The sequence below is a fragment of the Ovis aries genome, chromosome 7 (genome assembly GCF_016772045.2).
Source record: "Ovis aries strain OAR_USU_Benz2616 breed Rambouillet chromosome 7, ARS-UI_Ramb_v3.0, whole genome shotgun sequence".
Lineage (NCBI taxonomy): Eukaryota > Metazoa > Chordata > Mammalia > Artiodactyla > Bovidae > Ovis > Ovis aries.
The window spans coordinates 65,867,196-65,884,546 of record NC_056060.1 but is presented as its reverse complement, the minus strand read 5'-3'; the positions used below and the strand labels follow the sequence as shown (position 1 = coordinate 65,884,546).

Sequence of the window (17,351 nt, the reverse complement as noted above, 5' to 3'; positions counted from 1 at the left end):
TAAAAAAACAAAAATACTCATATAATACATATTAATAGGAATATCTGGAAGGTCATCAAAGATACCAAGTGGGCCCCACAACCCAGTGAATAATACTCAAATGTAAAAATGCAGGTCAAGAAATAGGACTTACTGTAAACTACAAAAGTCAACAAAATCAGATCACCTTCCAAGCCTCCCTTCTACAATCTTACCCAAAAAAAATGCACAATTTTGAAACCAAGGTCTTCAGTAAGTAATCCTATCGTTAACTACACTAAGCAGACATATTTTTGACCCAGAAATGATTTTTAATCAATTATACTTTTTGCCTAGAAATCATTTTTTTAATTAATTGTATAAGCTCATTAAAAGAAATGACTTACATAAGCAAATAAGACTTTAAAACAGCAATTAATAATATACAAGTAGGTGAGTACACTGTATAGAGCTTCTCCATCTTGATTATATTCTTTGCAGCCAAAGATGGAGAAGCTCTATACAGTAAACAAAAACAAGACTGGGAGCTGACTGTGGCTCAGGTCAAGAACTCCTTATTGCCAAATTCAGACTTAAATTGAAGAAGTAGGAAAAACCGCTAGACCATTCAGGTATGACCTAAATCAAATCCCTTATGATTATACAGTGGAAGTGAGAAATAGATTTAAGGGTCTAGATCTGATAGATAGAGTGCCTGATGAACTATGGAATGAGGTTTGTGACATTCTACAGGAGACAGGGATCAAGACCATCCCCATGGAAAAGAAATGCAAAAACAGCAAAATGGCTGTCTGGGGAGGCCTTACAAATAGCTGTGAAAATGAGAGAGGCAAAAAGCAAAGGAGAAAAGGAAAGATATAAGCATCTGAATGCAGAGTTCCAAAGAATAGCAAGAAGAGATAAGAAAGCCTTCTTCAGCGATTAATGCAAATAAATAGAGGAAAAGAACAGAATGGGAAAGACGAGAGATCTCTTCAAGAAAATCAGAGATACCAAGGGAACATTTCATGCAAAGATGGGCTCGATAAAGGACAGAAATGGTATGGACCTAACAGAAGCAGAAGATATTAAGAAGAGGTGGCAAGAATACACAGAAGAACTGTACAAAAAAGATCTCCACGACCCAGATAATCATGATGATGTGATCACTAATCTAGAGCCAGATATCTTGGAATGTAAAGTCAAGTGGGCCTTAGAAAGCATTACTACGAACAAAGCTAGTGGAGGTGATGGAATTCCAGTTGAGCTGTTTCAAATCCTGAAAGATGATGCTGTGAAAGTGCTGCACTCAATATGCCAGCAGGTTTGGAAAACTCAGCAGTGGCCACAGGACTTGAAAAGGTCAGTTTTCATTCCAATTCCAAAGAAAGGGAATGCAAAAGAACGCTCAAACTACCGCACAATTGCACTCATCTCACATGCTAGTAAAGTAATGCTCACAATTCTCCAAGCCAGACTTCAGCAATACGTGAACCGTGAACTCCCTGATGTTCAAGCTGGTTTTAGAAAAGGCAGAGGAACCAGAGATGATTGCCAACATCCGCTGGATCATCGAAAAAGCAGGAGAGTTCCAGAAAAACATCTATTTCTGCTTTATTGACTATGCCAAAGCCTTTGACTGTGTGGATCACAATAAACTGGAAAATTCTGAAAGAGATGGGAATACAGACCACCTGACCTGCCTCTTGAGAAATTTGTATGCAGGTCAGGAAACAACAGTTAGAACTGGACATGGAACAACAGACTGGTTCCAAATAGGAAAAGGAGTAAGTCAAGGCTGTATATCGTCACCCTGCTTATTTAACTTATATGCAGAGTACATCATGAGAAACGCTGGACTGGAAGAAACACAAGCTGGAATCAAGATTGCCAGGAGAAATATCAATAACCTCAGATATGCAGATGACACCACCCTTATGGCAGAAAGTGAAGAGGAGCTAAAAGCCTCTTGATGAAAGTGAAAGAGGAGAGCGAAAAAGTTGGCTTAAAGCTCAACATTCAGAAGACAAAAATCATGGCATCTGGTCCCATCACTTCATGCGAAATAGATGGGGAAACAGCAGAAACAGTGTCAGACTTTATTTTGGGGGGCTCCAAAATCACTGCAGATAGTGACTGCAGCCATGAAATTAAAAGACGCTTACTCCTTGAAAGAAAAGTTATGACCAACCTAGACAGCATATTGAAAAACAGAGACATTACTTTGCCGACTAAGGTCCGTCTAGTCAAGGCTATGGTTTTTCCTGTGGTCATGTCTGGATGTGAGAGTTGGACTGTGAAGAAGGCTGAGCGCCAAAGAATTGATGCCTTTGAACTGTGGTGTTGGAGAAGACTCTTGAGGGTCCCTTGGACTGCAAGGAGATCCAACCAGTCCATTCTGAAGGAAATCAACCCTGGGATTTCTGTGGAAGGAATGATGCTAAAGCTGAAGCTCCAGTACTTTGGCCACCTCATGCAAAGAGTTGACTCATTGGAAAAGACTCTGATGCTGGGAGAGATTGAGGGCAGGAGGAGAAAGGGACAACCGAGATGAGATGGCTAGATGGCATCACGGACTCGATGGACGTGAGTCTGAGTGAACTCCGGGAGATGGTGATGGACAGGGAGGCCTGGCATGCTGCGATTCATGGGGTCGCAGAGTTGGACACGACTGAGCAACTGAACTGAGGCAAGTACACACTAATTACAAGGCATGCTGCTGCTGCTGCTAAGTCGCTTCAGTTGTGTCCGACTCTGTGCGACCCCATAGATGGCAGCCCGCCAGGCTCCCCCGTCCCTGGGATTCTCCAGGCAAGAACACTGGAGTGGGTTGCCATTTCCTTCTCCAATGCATGAAAGTGAAAAGTGAAAGTGAAGTTGCTCAGTCGTGTCTGACTCTTTGCGACCCCATGGACTGCAGCCTCCCAGGCTCCTCCGTCCATGGGATTTTCCAGGCAAGAGTACTGGAGTGGGGTGCCATCTCCTTTCTGATTACAAGGCATATATATCCCTAATAATTATTTCTTGCTAGGAAATAACCACCACTAAGCAATCTAAGACAATTTCATAAGTGGATGAACTAGGTGGCTCTGAAGTCATCCTGAAGTAATCAGCTACCCTACACAGCATATAGAACATCTCAACACCAAATCATGTACTATATTTTAATCACTGCTACAAAGTCAGAGAAAGAGAATATTAATTCAAAATAAAATACTTACTTCATTAAATGCATTAAGTAAAATTTTATTTCCTGACAGGTTTTGATTCAAAATAAACAGAAGGAATGACAGATATCACCGTTTTCCAAATTTCACTGAATTAATGGATCTAGGCAACGATTATCAGTAGCTGCTAACATCACGAAACTGAAACACAACCAGACATTACATACTCCTGACGGGGGAAAGGAGATACTTAAAAAAATAAATTCAGTTCTATTCTGGCCAATTCTTTAGTGCTAGTCTCAGAGGAAATACAGAAGACAAAAAGATTAATATATATGTGTGCATGTATGTTTGTAGTTTTAAGTCCTCATCCCTTAGATATCTTGAAATCTTTTAAGCTTAAATGATACGTTTTCAAAACAACATGAGAGAAGGAATTCCCTGGTGGTCTGGTTAAGACTCTGACTTCCAATGCAGAGGGTGCGGAGCCAAAAAAAAACACAAACACAGAAGCAATATTATAACAAATTTAATAAAGACTTTAAAAAAAGCCCACAAAAATAATATTATAACAAATTCAATGAAGACTTTTTAAATGGTCCACATCAAAAAAAAAGGTGGAGAAGTGGTTCAGAGTATACAGATCAAGCAAGATTGGCAACTAGATGACAAATTATTGAAGCTGAGCAATAGCAAAGTGGGGTTTATTGTTCTATTATTTCTGCATTTGTTCAGTTCAGCCACTCAGTCATATCTGACTCTTTGCAACCCCGTGGACTGCAGCACGCCAGGCTTCCCTGTCCATCACTAACTCCCAGAGCTTACTCAAACTCATGTCCATTGAGTCGGTGATGCCATCCAACCATCTCTGTTAACCTAACTAAATTTTCTCAGAATTACTGGTTTTTTAAAAGGAGAAATAAATAAATGTAAGCATCTGAAAACGATGGATGGATGAGTCCAGAAATGTTCATTATGCACACACAGTTGGAACTGCACACCCTCTGATTTAGAGGGAGAAAACTGGAATTCACAGGTTCCCTGGGTAGGGAGCTCTGCAGGGATTACTGTTAAATCTGTCACAGATAAGCCCCAGGCTGTCTGATGCAGTTCTCCTTCCTGGTTCAGACCCAGGGCACCAACCAACAGAAGTTCTTCACGCCCTTTACTGAAAACTGAACAGGAAATAAACCAGAAGGCACAAAAAAGATAAGAAAAGGGAGACAAACACACAGGCAGTCAAAAAAGAACTTAAAGACAACAGTGGTCAAGACCAAGCAACTCATTTCTCAAACGAATATGGCTTTCAGTCCCTCATTCTGTAACCTAAATGTGCAGCTTAATACCTGAATCTGCCTTGCAAAAACTGCTCTTTCACAACTTTAAAGAAAAATATAAACATTTAAATAAATACATATGAAGTTTTGCTATTTAAAGATATCTTATTGCAAATTCTTTTCTAACAACAGTCACCCCCCCCCACATTCACTCATGGGGAAGGGGAAAATTATATTATTAATATTAAAATATTAATATTATTAATAATGTAACCATTGATATTTACTGAGTACTTAAGCTGTACACTATGGAGTTTGATTATGTATGTATATGTATTAATTTCATCTTCAGGACAATTTTATGAGATACAAAAAATTACTATTATTAATTATTCCCATTTCACAAATATAGAAGCTAACCATGTGGAAGCTGACCAACTAAGTATAACAAATACTAAGTGCTAGGTCATTTTTTGGGGGGAGTGCTTTGCCACCTGGCATGTGAGGATCTTAGTTCTCTGACCAGGGATCAAACCTGTGCCCTCTGCAGTGGAAGCACCAAGCCCTAACCACTGGACTGCCAGGGAATTCCTGCTGGGTCATTTAAAAAATGTGCTTCATAATATTTTAAATGAGGCCATGTATGTGTATATACACATATATTTATATAACAATTAGTAAAACAATCAAATGATTTATCTATAAGTCACTAAATGGTCTGTACAGAGGTTCCTAATTACAAGTACAGTATATTTACAACTGTTACAGACCACAGTCACTTTAAGTTCATTTTAACAGAAATGTTTCTCTTGCCCAGGAAATAATCAAAGACCCAACGATAACTGAACATACAGGTCCAAGCTGAACAAGAAGCCAAAGAAAAAGCATTACATGCCATCAACTCCTTAAGTGTATGCCTGTCTGAAATTTTATAAATCCCTCATTGGGTCAAGTACAGATCACTTTACACAAAGGAATTCCAAGAAAAATGCCAGAATTATTCTACAATAGCATCCTCGTCTCCCACATCTTCATCAATCTGGACTCCAAATACAGGGGGAAATAATGTTAAGGAACTCCTTTGAATGAAAACACCTGCCCTTCGGGGTTGTACCAGATCACTAATGGACCCATCTAACTTGCTCGGTGGGACACCCAGTTTGACAGGGCAACCTCCCCACTCAGGAGACTATTTCATAACCTCAGAAATAAACCCCAAATTCCACCTTACCTCCCACAAGAGAAGTTGTGCCACATGATCTCCCTGCTTCTCTACAAAGCCTCGACATCTTCTCAGTCATCTAGGGCTGAAAACTCAGCACAGGGGTTCTCAAATTTCTAGGAACCTGGATCCTTTTCAGAATCTGAGAAAAGGTCTGAGTTCTCTGCCCCAGAAAAATGCCAGAATATCCACAGAAACAATTTTGGACTGAATTTTGGGGAAATCTCAGGGCTTATGATTAAATAGAGGCTGCTTTGGTTCCTCCTCCTCCTTTTACCTTCACCTTCACAGTAGCCATCTGACCTTTCTACCCCACTTGTCAATATCTTTATCACTCTTTATCCATAGGAACTACTGAAACAGAACTGGGTCCCTCCCTGCCTAGGTCTCATCCACAGCGCCAGCCCTACCCATCAACGGTGACTATAAGCCTTGTCTGAATTCTCAGAATATTCTCCTGGGTCACTTACCATGCCTACCTTGTCTTCATCTCCCCTATTACACTGTAAGCTCCTGAAAGGTAAGAATAATCTTACTCCTTTCTGTATCTCTTAGAGAGCATGCAGCAAAGTGCCCTGCACATGGCAAGCGTTTTCACAAGCATGAATGTCAAGCCTGAGTACTTAAAAGAAGCCAGCCGATCAGCATAACCTCTTAACTGGAACATTAGGAGTGTCTGACTCATCAATGCTTGGGCAGCCCAGGAAGTTGATGCAACTAAGCAGCTCCACCCATCATTTCCTGATCTAGCACCCTGCTCTCTCAGAGATGGGAGGCGTGTGAGGTGGAGACTCAGAGGCTCTCCAGCTCATGGTCAGTTTTCTACATTAACAAAAAGTACTTGGGCTTGAGCAGCAGCATTTTTCCAGCACTCTAGTTACCTAAAACACTCCTATGCAGTATCAGCTTTTAAAGAAAATCCTGCTCACCAGCCATGCACACACATTTCCACATACTGTCACTTTAGCTACAATAAAAACTTTCATGTAACTAAGAACCTCCAGAACAGAACAATCTAGATATGCAGGCATTCAGCTATGAGTTAGGCAACCTCCTTCTCATTTTCAAAGCCCCAACCACATCCTTTAAATACTACAATATATAGATCCTAAGTTTCAGTAAGAAACACTGTGAAGTCTCCACATGATTCTTTAGGATATTAAACACAGCTGTCTAAGGACATGTTTACTTATAGATTAAAAAAAAAAAATCAGTGTTAACAAAACTGATGATAAACAGGCTCCTGCACATTCAAACTAGAAAGAGGACACAAAGAAATTTTTAAAACTTCCATCTTTAAGGTATATAAAAGCATAAACTATGTCCTAGTATAATGTTTTGGTTATTTCTGTGTAAGTTACGTATATATATTATATACGTAACTTACATAGAAATATATATAACTTACACTAAAAAAACACCTAATGCTTTAATTACTTCAAAAGAAAGCCCTAACTTTCCTGGTTCTAAATTATATAAAGTATGCAGAGTTCACACCCAGAACCATGAGGTACTTCAATTATTAACAAAGCAAACCACAAAGGAAAACCTGATCAGATTTCAGTCCTGGGTTAAATAGATGCAAAACTACAGATACCAAACAGCAAAGCCAAACAAAACTCTCTCCCCTAAATTTTTATTAACAAGCTTATTCCTCTGTCCTATTACTAGTACAATAACATAACAGTAACCTTAATTCACAAACTGCTAGAATTTGTGACTCATGGGTATAATTCTTGCTTTCCATCCTCAAAGCAGGATCCTACTCGCTAGGCAAGATGGTCCTGTAGCTAACAAACTAGTCCATTGGAAAAAGAAAACAAACATCTTTCCTAAACGTAACAGCACCTGAGCTTCAAGGAATGTTTTGTATCTACAAAGCACTTTCATAAAGATCTCACTTAGCCCTCTTTCTGTTCCTCAGCTTATTTGCATGTTGGGGCCTTTACGCCAGCTGCTCCTTCTTTCTCCCCAATCTCTGTATGCCTACCTATCCCCTTGAGGTCCTCATGTCACCACAAACTTCATGTTCCTCCGTGTTTTTGTAGTTCACAGCCTGCAACCATTGTGCCGAAAAGGAGATAAAAGCCCAGAAATTGAAACCTGCTCAAGATCACAGTAGTGATGTAGTCATTACTTCAGAGGTCAACATCTTCTGATACGCTAAAAATTTAAAACACTGTATTTTAAGTTATAAAAGATTTAAATAAATAAAGAGGCTCACCAAGTTCTCTTTATGAAAACAGTCTTCAATATGTTTTATTTCAGGAACTGACACTCAGTCCCATCTTGTATTAAACATCTTATATTAAACTTCCCTCCCAGTTTTAAGACAATCTTAAAAAGCTCTGTATCCAAAACATCTTCTGCAGTAATTAGCAAAGAACTGAAAATTTCCCAGGAGCAAACCAAAAGCTAACATGCACCACCTGGGAGAGGTGATAGTGCTAAGCCCAGGATCAAATGTAAGTAGACACTTTGGTGGTGGTGGTTTAGTCGCTAAGTTGTGTGCAACTCTTGCAACCCCATGGACTGTAGCCTGGGGTTAGATTCTAGCCTAGATTCTCCAGGCAAGAATACTAGAGTGGGTGGCCATTTCCTTCTCCAGGGGGATCTTCTCGACCCAGGGATCAAACCCAGGTCTCCTGCATTGCAGGCAAACTCTTTACCGACTGAGCTAGAAGGGAAGAGAGTAGACACTTTAAAATCAGCCTATTCAGGACTTCCCTGGTGGTCCAGCGCTTAGTAATCGGCCTGCCAATGCAGGGGACACAGGTTTGATTCCTGGTGTGGGAAGATTTCATGTGCCGAGAGGCAACTAAGCCCACACACCTAGAGCCCATGCTCTGCAGCCAGAGAAGCCACCGCAATGAGAAGACCTCACACCACAACAAAGAGTAGCCGCTAGAGAAAGCCTGCGTGCAGGAACAGACACCCAGCACAGCCGCAAATAAATAAGAAGTCAACACTTCTTTTTCTTTAAAAAAAAAAAAAAAAAAAACCCTATTCAGTGTTGCACTGAATGTCCTCATGGAGAGTAATATTCACTCTAACTTTTACTTATACTGAGCGGAATGTTTATGTGAGAAAAATATTAAAACACTAGTGCATGATTAAATAGAATATTCTTCAGTTCCTGAATTTGCTTGGAAAATAATTATTTAATACCTACAGATATGCTCCAATATGTTTGAAACTCTAATTCAAATTGAAAGCCAAATAATGTTAACAAAGGTTTCAGCCGCAGTTCAAATGGAGAAAAAGTAGTGAGTAACCACAGTATCTTTCAGTTCAGTTCAGTCGCTCAGTCGACAAACATAAAAGCATCTGCAGACTGAATGTCAGCATTTGTATTGCATGTGTCAATTTAGTTTCCAAACTTCAAAGTAACATCAAAACAATACTCAAGTATTGTATACATCATGCACCTATTTTCTCTTGATAGTTGTGTAAATCGAGACGCATACAAAGTTTACTAGTTTTGTTCATACAGATTTAATTATAATGTAAAAAAAATTTCAATTCTACTCATACTGAAGGGCCTCAATAAATTTCTTCCTCAGATGGTATTCATACGTTCTTCAAATTTACAAGATACTGCTCCTAAGACCAGAAGTTATACAGTGAAAAAGAGGATGACAGCAGCATAGGAAAAACTATTAATACATTTGTAAGTATATCCCACAGTGATTTGATTAAAACTACAAAAAAGGCTGGCCCATCCTCATCCAGATGGGCAACACTGGTGATGCACTCAAACTGCTACTTTCTAGAGGGGCGTAAAGAGAGAGGGCCCCTTAACTTTGAGGATTTTCACCAATCCTAAACCTAAAAAATTTACCTTTGGTGAATTTTCTTCCATTTCACAAGTATAGAACCATTTCTAGTCTCTAATTTGAATGTTCAAGTAATTATTTCTGGGCTTCCCTGGTAGCCCAGTGGATAAGAATCCACCCACCAATGCAGGGGACACAGGTTTGATCCCTGATCCAGAAAGATCCCCATGCCAAGGAGCAACTAGGCCCATGTGCCACAACTACAAAGCCTCGCTCTAGAGCCCGGGAGCTGAAACTACTGAAGCTGGAGCACCCTACAGCCTGTGCTCCGCACCAAAAGAAGCCACCACCATAAGCAGCCCGTGCACCTCAAGGAAGAGAAGCCCCCACTTGCCGCAATTAGAGAAAGCCCATGCAAAGCACCAAAGACCCAGCACGGCCAAAAAGAAATACAATTATTCTTTAAAGGGTAATTATTTCTCCTATTCAAATCTTACAGTTTGAAAGCTAAGTTATAGAACAGATCTTTCAATAATTCACTCAGTATTATTGAGCATATATTGAGCATGTACCAGGAAATCTTTCAGAAGTTGCAGGTATAACACTGGGCAAGTACAAAAATCCTCATTCTCATCAAACCTGTGTTCTAGGTGGGAGACATGAATAAAACACATATGATACACAAAGGTAAATATGGAGGGAAATGGAAGCGAGAGGTATATGCATCATGCACTAATGATATATTCAGACATAAAAAAAAATGAAGTCACTCTGTTGTGTCTGACTCTGCAACCCCGTGGACTGTAGCCTACCAGGCTCCTCCCTCCATGGGATTCTCCCTCCATGTGATTCTCCAGGCAAGAATACTGGAGTGGGTTGCCATTTCCTTCTCCAGGGGATCTTTCTGACCCAGGGATCGAACCCGGGTCCCCCGCATTTCAGGCAGATACTTTAACCTCTGAGCCATCAGGGAAGCCCTATTCAGGAATAAGATTTCAGAAACTGGAATGCCTGAGTCCTCCATTTATACTGTCCCCCTTCTAGTATTAAACCAGGAGGTTTGAGTTATGTATGAAAAAGTGAAGAAAGAAGAAGAATCTAAGGAAGAGTTCAGTTTAAGCTGATTAAGCAGTAATCAGTATTTCTCCCCTCCCAAGAACTCATTCAATATAGGAAAATTCAGCCTCATCCCCCTTTCTCTCTCCTAAAGGCAGAACAAACATGGCTTAAAATTTTCTAAGCTCCTCAAGGCCTAATCAACTTCCACTTATTACATACTTTCTTCACCCGATTACCTACATGGATTTTAATTTACTACGTGTTCCTACTCTTCTGCTGCTGCTGCTAAGTCATGTCAGTCGTGTCCGACTCTGTGTGACCCCATAGACGGCAGCCCACCAGGCTCCCCCATCCCTGGGATTCTCCAGGCAAGAACACTGGAGTGGGTTGCCATTTCCTTCCTTCTCCAGTGCAGGAAAGTGAAGTTGCTCAGTCGTGTCCGACTCTTCGCAACCCCATGGACTGTATAGCCTACCAGGCTCCTCCATCCATGGGATTTCCCAGGCAAGAGTACTTCAACTAATTCCATTGACGGTTCTAAATCTAACTGCTTATTTGCTAGATTATGGTTCTTCTAAAGATGTCTGATGGCATCCAAGAGTTCTCAACTCTCCCTAATTTTCTGAATCATCATACCTCAAAGTTGAAGAATATACTCACATGAAAGAGAAGAGTGTACTTAACCATTCATTCTTGCCACAAATGTTATTATTGCATGGAATTAATCTGAATAACTTTTACGGTTTAAGAATGGGATAACATAATTGGAGAAAGAATGCAAAATATGCAAGAATTTTAGAAATAAATTGCTTTTAAAAGACATTTTGTGCAATTCTTCACCAGTCCTTTCCTGGTCTTCCAGGCAGTGGTTCTCTGTCTTTCAGGGTAGAGGCTCTACCCCATTCTCCAGGAACTTCTAAATACAATCAGTTCTGCTGTATGGTATACTGATACACTGGGGAACGATTCGAGTAAGATGTAAATTTCATGTTTGCTTATGTAGGATTTCTTCTGTAAGAAAACAATAGCTGCTGCTGCTGCTGCTAAGTCGCTTTAGTCATGTCCGACTCTGTGCAACCCCACAGATGGCAGCCCTAAAGGCTCCTCCGTCCCTGGGATTCTCCAGGCAAGAATACTGGAGTAGGTTGCCATTTCCTTCTCCAATGCATGCATGCATGATAAGTCGCTTCAGTTGTCTGACTCTGGGCGACCCCATAGACGGCAGCCCACCAGGCTCCTCTATCCACAGGATTCTATAAGCAAGCATACTGGAACGGGTTGCCATTTCCTTCTCCAAGAAACAATAGGTGCACATATAAAAGCTGCTCTCGGTTGATGCCAGCAGCATAGGGCGCGTGCGCACACACACACACACACACAGGCACAGAACTCAAACATCTTTTTAAAACTTTTAAAAAACACATGAACCATCTGTACTGTTTTCCTGGAAATTTGAAATATTCTGCCCAAGTAAGCTATGATGCCTCAGGGCTCCCCAAACAGTCTGGGAGCTAACAGTCTAGGCTCCCCACACCCCCAGGGGTAACGGTTAATAAATTAACCAACACACTTCGCAAAGTGGCTAGCCCCCAACCTTTCTGCAGGACTCCAAATTTGTAAACTGACTATTTGAAATCTCTACTTGGATATCTAATAAGCATCTCAAACTTTCCTTTTTTCCTGATATAACAATTAAACTTATGCTTTTCAGGGGTCATCATTATCCATACAGAAAATTATTTGGCTAGTCTAAAATGAATTATACTTTGATTTTCCTAAGCTCTTTAATTCTACTCATAAGCTAAAAGATTTGATAAAATCAGGGTAGATGTTTCAGGTAACAAATCTCAAATCTCGATCAATCTTTTTTTCTTCCCACCAACCTTCTTCTCAGATCTTACCTTTAAACCAACTGTTAAGGAAAATCTCTAAAGACATAGGCCCAAACAACATTGTCCCATAGAAAGATCTAAGACAAGGCACTTCAAAATCTAACCACAACATGTTTATACCAAAGATTACCTGTGGGCCTCCCACCTACACAATTTGGCCCAAATCTAAAACTCACTTTTTGTGATTAACCCTGGTGGCCAAGTGGTTAAGACTCAGCTCCCACTAAAGGGTTAACAAATTTGATCCCTAGTCAAGGAACTAAGATCCTCCCTGCTATGTGGTGCATCAAGTAAATAAGTAAATATCACTTCTAACCTTCACCTCCTTTGATTCTCCAGTCCCCTAGACCTTCTCTACCAGTCATCTTCAATGTGGACTAGAGGGTGGAGTGTGGTAACCATATTAATGAGCCAAGGAAGCTACTTAATCATCCTCAGGCAGCAAGTAGAGCCCACCAGGATTTGTTTGGAAGTCTTCGTAATGTGATGGACCCTCTCAACTCCAGATTTTAGATTTTACTTCTCCTTTGCAAACAACCTCAGTTGTATTTTGTGCATGCTGAGAATGTTTAGACACACCTTGAGCAGGCCTGCAGTCTCACCTATGAAAAGGTATTTGGATTGTTTTTAGGTCCTTTTGAAAGGTAATGGAGTTGGCTCCTTGTCACAAGGGTGATGAGAGACCTAGAAACAGATAATTTCCAAGTGAAAATTCAAAGCATTCTGTAGCTTTGTTTTTTTAATCAGGAATGAGGTAGGAGGAGCAGCAGAAGCAATTATGGAGTGTATTTATAAACATGTAAAGGAGTATGCTTCTTAACTCTGAATAACAAGATTTAAATTGCTTAATTTACAGGAAAAAATGAAGGGAATAAGAGGACTGAAGAAAATAAACATCTGTTGTTGTTATCGCTAAGTTGTGTCCAACTCTTTGCGACTCCACAGATTGCAGCATGACAGGCTTCCCTGTCCTTCACTATCTCCTGGAGTTTGCTCAAACTCATGTCTGTTGAGTTGACGATGCCATCCAACCATCTTTTCCTCTGTTGCCCTCTGCGCCTCCGGCCTTCAATCCTTCCCAGCATGCTAGAGTGTATGTTAACTTGTACAGCTCTACACCATCACTGAACTTGGCACTACAGAAATTCAACCAAAGCACCAGTATTACAGTACCAAGCCCAATCTTCCAAAACACTAACGTTTTAAAGGAGAGATGCCACATCTTAATAAATTCTTAAACGAAAATAATATTCCAGCACCTAGTCCTGATTCTAAAAAGTTCTTAGCAAACTAGGGATAGAGTAAAAGTTTATCTTAATAAAAGAAATCTACCAGGAAATTACAGAAAATAGCATACACACTAGCAAAACATTAAAAATATTCCCTCTCAGAATCAAGAATAAAGATGCCAGCCATCATATTACCAAAAAAATAAAAAGACTGAAACATTGAAGGAAAAGACAAAGATCTGTCATTATTTGCATACTACATGTTACAGGGCTTTCAAATTAAACAATCAAATTAAAAACTATTTGGTTTAATAGTACAAAAACATTATATAAAAGATCAAAATGAAAAACAAACAACATTTTAAAAAGAATTACCACATGACCCAGCAATTCAACTCCTAAGTATGTACCCAAAAGAGGTACTTAAAAAAATACTGTGCACAAGTTTATAGCAGCACTACACTTGAATAGCCAAAGGGGAGAACAACCCAGATTTCCACCAGTGGATGAATCAATAACTCACAATATAAAGAAATAATGGATTATTATTTAATAACTGACACAGGTCCAACCCCTGATCTGGGAAGATCCCACAAGCCGCAGAGCCTGTGTGTGCGGGAGTGCCAAACCGCTTCACCCATGCATGTCTTGACTCTCTGCGACCCTATGAACTTGTAGCCCACCAGGTTCTTCTGTCCATGGGATTCTCCAGGCAAGAACATTAGAGTGGGCTGCCATGCCCTCCTCCAGGGGATATTCCTGATTCAGGGGTCAAACCCAGGTCTCGGCATTGCAGGCAGATTCTCTACCATCTGAGCCACCAGGGTAGCCCCAACTAAGCCTGTGCACCACAACTGTGGAGCCTGTGCCCCAGAGCCTGGCTGCAAAAATGGAGCCCACAGGCAGCAACTGCAGAGCCTGTGTGCCGCAACTACCGAAACCCACACACCCTAGAGCCTGTGCTCCGTAACACGAGAAGCCACTGCGATGAGAAGCCAGTGCACCGCAACGAGAGAGTAGTCCCCACTCACCGCAACTAAAGAAAAGCCTGGGACTTCCTTGTGGTCCAGTGGTTAAGAATCTCTGCCTCCACTCAAGGGAATGCAGGTTCCATTCCTCGTTGGAGAACTAAGATCCTGCATGCCACGTGGTAAGGCCAATTTAAAAATTATTTTTTTTAAAAGGTGAATCTTATGGTATGTGATTCTTATCTACATTTTAAAAGTAGATGGAAAAGAACAATCAGTAAGATCTGAGGTGGGAAAAACATAAAACTCTTAAAAAAATTATGCTAAGACTATAATAACCAAAACAGTATGGAAGCAGAGCAGAAACACGTAAGGAGTTCAAGAACACAGCAATCTAAATGATCAGATGCACAGTGAGTGGAAAAGCAGAATGTCTGAATAAACAGAGAAAACCAAATATCTGAGTAAAAAGGCAGATGCCTACTACACCATAAAAACACAAAAGTGCCAGACTGAGTAAACTGCAAAACTCAATACTGTCAGTTATGAAAAATGATTTTAAAGTCTTAGTGGGAAATAACTCCTTACCTAAGAAAAAGACACAAAACACTGCAATATCTGACTAAATACAAATTTTAAGTATCTACTTGGGGCAAAGACACCATAAAGTTAAAGACAAGCAAAAGACTGGGAGAATATACACACAAAAGGTTAATTTTCTGCAATATACATAAAAGGTTAATTTCCATGACATTAAATAGTTCACCTGGGCCAACAGGGGAGGGATGAAGTGTCACTATTTTAGCATAATGGTGTAAAACGAAAATGAAAAGACTATAGTCTGCAAAACAGAAAGGTATATAATGCCCAGCAAACTGGATGTTTTGGAAGGTGAGTTAGGGACATGTATTTTTTCACATCTATTTTCAATGTTGTTTGAATTTCTGACCACAGAATGCTAATTTTATAATGTCAAAATAATTTTATAAGGAAAGTCTGAAAGGCAAAACTTTCAGTAGATGAGGGCCACTGAAGATTTTTTTAACTACCGCACAACTGCACTCATCTCACATGCTAGTAAAATAACACTCAAAACTCTCCAAGGCAGACTTCAGCAATACGTGAACCGTGAACTCCCTGATGTTCAAGCTGGTTTTAGAAAAGGCAGAGGAACCAGAGATCAGATTGCCAACATCCGCTGGATCATGGAAAAGTAAGAGAGTTCCAGAAAAACATCTATTTCTGCTTTATTGACTATGCCAAAGCCTTTGACTGTGTGGATCACAATAAACTGTGGAAAATTCTGAAAGAGATGGGAATACAGACCACCTGACCTGCCTCTTGAGAAATCTGTATGCAGGTCAGGAAGCAACAGTTAGAACTGGACATGGAACAACAGACTGGTTCCAAATAGGAAAAGGAGTATGTCAAGGCTGCATATTGTCACCCTGCTTATTTAACTTCTATGCAGAGTACATCATGAGAAATGCTGGGCTGGAAGAAACACAAGCTGGAATCAAGATTGCCGGGAGAAATATCAATAACCTCAGACATGCAGATGACACCACCCTTATGGCAGAAAGTGAAGAGGAGCTAAAAAGCCTCTTGATGAAAGTGAAAGAGGAGAGTGAAAAGGTTGGCTTAAAGCTCAACATTCAGAAAACGAGAATCATGGCATCTGGTCCCATCACTTCATGGGAAATAGATGGGGAAACAGTGGAAACAGTGTCAGACTTTACTTTTTTGGGCTCCAAAATCACTGCAGATGGTGACTGCAGCCATGAAATTAAAAGACACTTACTCCTTGAAAGAAAAATTATGACCAACCTAGATAGTATATTCAAAAGCAGAGACATTACTTTGCCAACTAAGGTGCGCCTAGTCAAGGCTATGGTTTTTCCTGTGGTCATGTATGGATGTGAGAGTTGGACTGTGAAGAAGGCTGAGAGCCAAAGAATCGATGCGTTTGAACTGTGGTGTTGGAGAAGACTCTCAGGAGTCCCTTGGACTGCAAGGAGATCCAACCAGTACATTCTGAAGGAGATCAACCCTGGGATTTCTTTGGAAGGAATGATGCTAAAGCTGAAACTCCAGTACTTTGGCCATCTCATGCGAAGAGTTGACTCATTGGAAAAGACTCTGATGCTGGGAGAGACTGGGGGCAGGAGGAGAAAGGGACGACCGCGGATGAGACGGCTGGATGGCATCACGGACTCGATGGACGTGAGTCTGAGTGAACTCCGGGAGTTGGTGATGGACAGGGAGGCCTGGCGTGCTGCGATTCATGAGGTTAGAAAGAGTCGGACACGACTGAGCGACTGAACTGAACTGAACTGACAGCATGGTTGGATTAGTTTTTCTGACAAACCCCTGGAGCAGCTTTACAAAGAATGTCTATGAAAAGCACCAGTTTGGAAATATGACACGTAGTGATTCATTTCTCTATTCAACAAATGCTGAACACCTACTGGGGCTTGGCACTGAGCTAAGCATTGGGACCAGTTAGAAATGTTGCAAGTTGTCTCAGCAAAAGATCAAGTATGCTAGGTATATTATTCTTTGGGCACTGGTATAACGGATGTAAGGTACCATTTGAAAGGCATCTGTGGATAATATTCTTCTGATACTCCTTATATTATAAGAGGATCAGATATTCCTGATAATATAATCCATTTTTGACAACTCGAAAAACCAAAAAGCCCATATCAGCCTCTTCTTACAAGTAATTGTCTTGTTTTCAAGATTCTCTGACTTGATCAAGTCCATGTCCTAAAAATCTTTGAATAAAGAAATTTCAAAGCCA

The 17,351-nt window shown here is 40.5% G+C and overlaps 1 protein-coding gene and 1 long non-coding RNA gene across 8 annotated transcripts in view; one reads left to right on the top strand and one right to left on the bottom strand.

The window, feature by feature from the left end:
• The window catches only part of FBXO34 (F-box protein 34), a 79,464-nt gene that overhangs the window by 12,765 nt on the left and 49,348 nt on the right, over positions 1-17,351 (bottom strand). Inside the window, exon 1 of one of the 6 annotated variants that reach the window (XM_042252556.2) lies at positions 6,095-6,249. The exons of the other annotated variants lie outside the window; for them this stretch is intronic. The gene's annotated coding sequence lies outside the window, so the exon portion shown is untranslated. Of the gene's footprint in view, positions 1-6,094; positions 6,250-17,351 lie in introns of those variants that run through there. 6 annotated transcript variants of the gene reach the window in all.
• LOC132660056 (uncharacterized) overlaps positions 1-17,351 on the top strand; it is a 26,887-nt gene extending 9,536 nt beyond the window's left edge. Inside the window, exons 2-3 of one of the 2 annotated variants that reach the window (XR_009601242.1) lie at positions 5,973-6,043; positions 6,180-17,351. This is a non-coding gene — a long non-coding RNA (uncharacterized LOC132660056). Of the gene's footprint in view, positions 1-5,972 lie in introns of both variants that reach the window. The other variant, XR_009601241.1, reaches the window with a different exon arrangement.